The sequence below is a fragment of the Sinocyclocheilus grahami genome, unplaced genomic scaffold (assembly GCF_001515645.1).
Source record: "Sinocyclocheilus grahami isolate Dianchi unplaced genomic scaffold, SAMN03320097.WGS_v1.1 scaffold7276.1, whole genome shotgun sequence".
Lineage (NCBI taxonomy): Eukaryota > Metazoa > Chordata > Actinopteri > Cypriniformes > Cyprinidae > Sinocyclocheilus > Sinocyclocheilus grahami.
This window is the reverse complement of record NW_015511381.1, coordinates 1-5,843: the sequence shown is the minus strand read 5'-3', so window position 1 is coordinate 5,843 and position 5,843 is coordinate 1. Positions and strand designations below refer to the sequence as shown.

Sequence of the window (5,843 nt, the reverse complement as noted above, 5' to 3'; positions counted from 1 at the left end):
GGGGCCTGATTCTGGTAGTTTCAAAGAGGGTGAGGACTCTGCAGGTGACTGGTGCAATGAAATGGACTCTTCTTGTTCCTGTTGGTCACATGGTTTGGACTCTCTTACGGAGCTGGTGTCTATATCTGTGTCATCACTGTATCCTTCAAACGACTCTGCTTATTTAAAGAATGAAGGGATAAAGAAAAAAGTTTAATGAAAATTTGAAAGAATTCTAGATTAGTTCTAGAATCTTCTTAACAAAATAGTTTTGTGGGGGAAGCGGAGCAGCCTTTCAGGTGCTCTTAAACAAGCAGTAACATAAAACAGCCTGAAAAAAGATACGCTTGTAAAGAGGGTTCAGTCATGGTACAAATAAACTATAGAAAAGCAAATGTATTGTTTTGGAGGTTTTGACAGATCCATATTCTGGAACTATATTTCAAATCAGTTCTTAAACATGTACAATAGCTAAATAAAAAATCATTTAAAATATTTTTTTTATTAAACATATATCAATTTAAATATAAAAATTATATTAATTTAGAAATATACTGTATATACTGTATATTCCCCCCCCCCAAAAAAAATTGTTCCTATTATGAGTGTGCATCTAACTGTTGCTACTGTTATGGCTTTAGTGTAGTACATTTCACATTACTTGTACCACGTGCATAATTTTCGTGTACAATTTTTGCTGTGCATCAATTTTTACTGTCTAGTATCTATAAAGTAGGTCATTTCTTTATTTATACTTCATAAAATGCAAAAGTCATTAAAAGTATGTGCTAACCAGGCATAGTGAATTAAATTAGCTTTTTATTATTTCTGTAGTGGCAAACTACAAAGTCTCGCCCCTTAGTGAAATCTTACTGGTTCAGAATCTTACACTATGTAGCAAATATGTTGGGATTGGTAGTGATTGTTTGCATTGTGCAGCATTATTGCTTTCTGTGTGGGCAGATAAATTACAATGTGAAAACATGTCATGTTGTGCCTGGCTAGGACACGGTTTAAGTTAGATACTAATTGGCAAAATATATAAAACAGGCAAACTAAAACAACTGCACATTATTTCCATAGCATAACCAAAAACAGAAAAAGTAAACTGCAAAATATACAAACAAACATTAAAAACACACTATTAATCATGCACAGCCTGCAAATGAAATAACCGACAAACAAATATTTTATGCTAATGAAGGCCATCAATTGTCATCAGGGGCGGTGCTACCTTTAACAAACCCCGCCTCCTCTTCATCAAGCCACACCCCTGAAAGCCGTTCCCTCTCCCAAGGGCAGTATTCACCCTCTATACATACACATGTCAACACACCTCAAAATACACACACATACAGTGGGGAATACACAACAATAAACATACAAACAAGCATGACAACATTCACCTCACACACAAACACACAAACAAACATATTGTGGAAATATGATACAAAAATAGATAAAGACAGATATTAAATTGAACAATACCTCATCTTAAGATGATTTTTATGAAATAAACAAGCTATATAGTCAAAAACTATGTCAGATGTCTTTGCCCATTTTATCAGAGCCATTTTTAAAAGAAATTGAATAGAAACAAATACCCACCATCACTAGAATCTCCCTGTTCTTCTTCTGAAACTTCTCCCTCTTCTTCCTCTTTCTCATCCTCAGCCTCCTCCTCCTCTTGTTTTTCCTGGTTCTCTCCTCCCTCCTCCTCCTTTAGCTCCTTCCCCAGGCCTAACTCTCTCTCTCCATTGGTCCTAATGTTCGGCCCCTCCTCCTTCTTCCAGGCAAGCTCCTCCTCATCTAGGTCTGACTCAGAGCTACTGAAGACCCAAAAAGGAGACAGATTTAGCCAGGGAAAACATGCCAGTAAATATTAGGAGCATAACAGGAGTATGTTTGGATACCTGGACTGCTCCTCTGTGTTCTTCTCCTGCAGGCTAGCGCTGAGGTTGTGCTGTGCAAGCGTCTCCTCTGGGACCTCCTGCAGTGGGCTGTCCTGTTGCTTTGGATAGGGTTTGTAGTTCTCCAGCTCAATGCGTTCTGGGGTACCACACAATCTCTTGGCCATGCTGGATACCATGTCTGGGTGGGCGATGGAGGACCAGCTGTCTGGTGGGGTGGCTGTGCCCACTGACCCTAGAGAGGACAAAGACGTGGAAGCCGAAGATGGAGCAGGGGGAGCCTGAAGAGACAGAAACACACACAAGTCTGCATTACACATCAATAAATGCAACAATACCTTTTTAATCGAAGAAATAGATATCACAACATTTCTATGATTTCCTTTCCATTTTTATTTATATAATGGTAAACTAAATTATATAAAAATATTTTAAATAAAATACATATGTTTGAATGCAGAATAAACAAATGATAGAGTTTTATATACACATATATGTGTGTAAATATATATACAAAAATATATAAATATTTATTACATAAAATATAAATAAAATAAATAAAAATGTTATAAATACATAGGTTATACTATTTTAAAAAATTGCTTCCTATTTTTACATAAAATTATTCACAAATCTGCCTGACATATATAGTCATTATACTGATAATGCGTGTGTACTATAAAACATACATTTTTAAATTTTATATATATCTAAAAATAGGCACATAGAGGATCTGAAAGAAGTATAATAGTGATATTGATGAATGATGAGGTTACCTGAGTACCTTTCTGTACCTTTACCTTTCTCTGAGCCATTCTGAAGCTGAAGTGGTGCTTACAGTAAAACTTTCCTGTACAAACCGAAAGAAAGGATAAGACGTGAGGGAGCGGGAAAATAAAAAAGTAGCTGATGTAGGGAGTAAATGTCTTATTTATACCATTGCTTAAAGTCTGTCTGAATGCCGCCTCTTTTTTTAAACTTGAAGTGTTCGAATCATGTGATCTATATGACCCTATATGTTCCACTTACACATTTTTGGTGTTTTGATTCCTATTTAAAAAAAAATGTTTAAAAGGCATTTTGCTGAGGGCGTTCAATTTGTGTGTGTGTGTGTGTGTGTGTGCCCTACTGTCATTATCGGACAACAATAAGGGCCCTGTCCCAACAGACACATATTTCAGACCTTATGACTGTGCAATGGTAACAAAAGAGCAGTTTGTTTGCCGAAAACAGTTGCCTACAGGAACACAGAACAACAGGGCATTTTCACACACTGTATCACCCATCGTGAGACAACATCCATTAAAAGCTAAACACCTATTGTTTTTGATATGAGCATAAAATCTTAAAAACATTAAGTACTGAGAATGTTCATTTTATTAGTAAAAGTATGAAGTGGTTAATCGTACACACACACACACCATGTAGCTGGTCGTAAGCGTAGTTGGACAGGCGTAACGTGGAGCTGCAGTAGTCACACTGGAAGCAGCTCCTGTGGAAGAACTTTCCCTCCGCGCTCAGCCTTTCCATGACATAAACGCGACGGCCACAGAAATAACACACATCGCTGCCGCCCATATTCACAGGAAACTCCTTTTGAGAACCCTACAGAGTCAAAAGAAAGATGCTTAACATGGGCAATTACAGCTGTCAGGACAGAACTGGGGTGACAGTGTGCGTTCAATAATTTTTATATTATTATTATAATTATTTTATTTATTTTTTGCAAATCATTTTATTATTTAATATTTTATATTACATTTTATTTTATTTTTTCATTTTAATAAATACAAAATGATATTAATATATTAAATAAAATATGGCTAGCATAATGAAATGCTTCAAACAAAGTCTCAGATTTCATCACATTGCATAGAAACAAGTTTGATCATGACAATAAATTACATTTGATTGCAGCACTTCCATGTACAACACTTTGGGTGTGATCAGTCTAACAAAGCCGTAAAGCATTGAGCCTTCTTAGAGAAACTGGATTACAGCAGCAACTCACACACTCACAGTAATTAGTAAATATAACACCAAACAAAAGTCAGCGCTGGGTTACAGACCTCATACACACAGTAATACAGGTACTAAAATGGACACAAGAACATTCACAATGTTAGGGAAGATTTGTCGGCAGCACTACAGGTGAACTCTTACCAACTCCCTCCTGTGAAGGAGCTTGGGAGCTTGATCCTGCTGACTCTGAATCTGATTGGCTATCTGCTGAGCCAATGAGCTCACTCCGCCCCTATACATCTGAATGTAGCTCTACAAATCAAAAGATGAGCATGGAAAACAAGCAGGAATGCAAAATGCTTCAGAGATGAAAACCATCACAAAGACAAAAGAAATGATGTATCAATATTCATATGAGAGCATAAAGGTGTGGAAATGACAGATTGGTCTTAGAAAAAAGAGAAAGGCAACAAAAATGAATACTATAAAGATAACCATAACAACAGCTATATTAATGTCCACACCAATGGGCAATAATTTATTATATAAGCACGCTCTTCAGTTATGACGTCTGCCGCTTTAAACACTTGAGTGCTTTAAAGTCTAATTGGTTTTTGATTGGATTTTGGCTGTAAATGTTTTTATCGTTCATCAACTAGGAAAAAAATCATTCTGAAAGTGATTTTGACAGTGAAAGTGTATCTATCTATCTATCCATCCATCCATCCATCAATAAATCAATAGAAATAAACCTGTTAGTCAAAGGCAAAGTCAGTAAGAAGCATAGAGGATTAGATAGAGATAATAAATCATTCTGTCTGAGATTCTTCAGTTAAGATCCTCAAATCACATGTCCCATGGCCTCCAGTCACTGATAGGCTTTAGAGCCCCAGGCCAGTTCACACACAGAGCTCCTTCATAACAGTCCCAGAGACCAAAGAAGCTTAAAATAGAACCAGATTAGCCATTAGTATACAAAAGTGTACACTACTAGACTTTTTTATCTTATAGCACAGGTGTGTTTTTACCTTCTCGCTTCAAATTGGCAGAGTGTGAACTTTGACCTTTTTCTTGTAGCGGAAACTCATCAGCTCCTGCTGTGTTGTGTGCTTTTTCTTAAGTAGGGTTGGTGGACATCAAAATGTTAATTCATTGTAGAGTAAAAATTCCCGGTGCAGTCTTCTAATGCCGCAGTTGTCACTGTCAATCACCTAAATGGCTTTTAATCTAATAAAACGCCTTATAACTGCCTAGAGGCTTTGCCAATTCTAGTTCACCCTGTTAAAGTGTGTATGCTAAGTTTGTGCATGAGCCACTCTATGAATCAGCAGCTTTCGCTGATAGGCAAGGTAAGCTAATTCACTCAATATTAGGAAAACATAACAAAATCTCATGACTAACAGAGGCATTGTGACATTTTATCACAACTAAAGCAAAATACTCCATCTTTTATCAAACATGATGATTTTTTTTAAAAGTGACTATAAGACTTGTTAATAAAGTCAGATTGACACAATGAAGCATTAAATCCTTTCTCCTGCTTAGTTTTTTTTTTTTAAAGAAAGCAACTTTGAAAAAAAAAAAAGTTGTGTTGCACCTCGTCAGGACATGATGTAACTTAACTTGAAAACAAATATATGTATGCACAAGCAAACACACCTTTATACTGTACATGTAAAAGCACACATGCATCACACAAATACTCACACACCTGTCGGCGTGTTGCAGTGGCTGAGGCCGACAGTGAGTTCTCCTCAAATTTAGCCAGCAGTAGCGTTGCCATGGACCGAACCCTGCTGTGACCCTCAGCGACCTTTGGTTCTGAACCAGGAGTTGCTTCTGAAGTATTATTTTCTTTGGTATCATGAGGAACGTCCTCCTAATAAAATATCACAGATAATCAACATAAACTTTATGCTTAATAGATGAAAAAACTACAGTATATATACTATAGTGTATATACAGTGGGTACGGAAAGTATTCAGACCCCCT

General features: G+C 36.6%; 1 long non-coding RNA gene across 1 annotated transcript; it reads right to left on the bottom strand.

Moving 5' to 3' along the window:
- Positions 1–8: 8 nt before the first annotated feature.
- Positions 9–1,667, bottom strand: LOC107577798 (uncharacterized). Its single transcript, XR_001608256.1, has 3 exons — positions 1,588–1,667; positions 1,214–1,291; positions 9–155 (listed from the first exon to the last, which is right to left on the bottom strand). It is a non-coding gene; the product is annotated as an uncharacterized lncRNA (long non-coding RNA).
- Between the last annotated feature and the right edge of the window lie 4,176 nt (positions 1,668–5,843).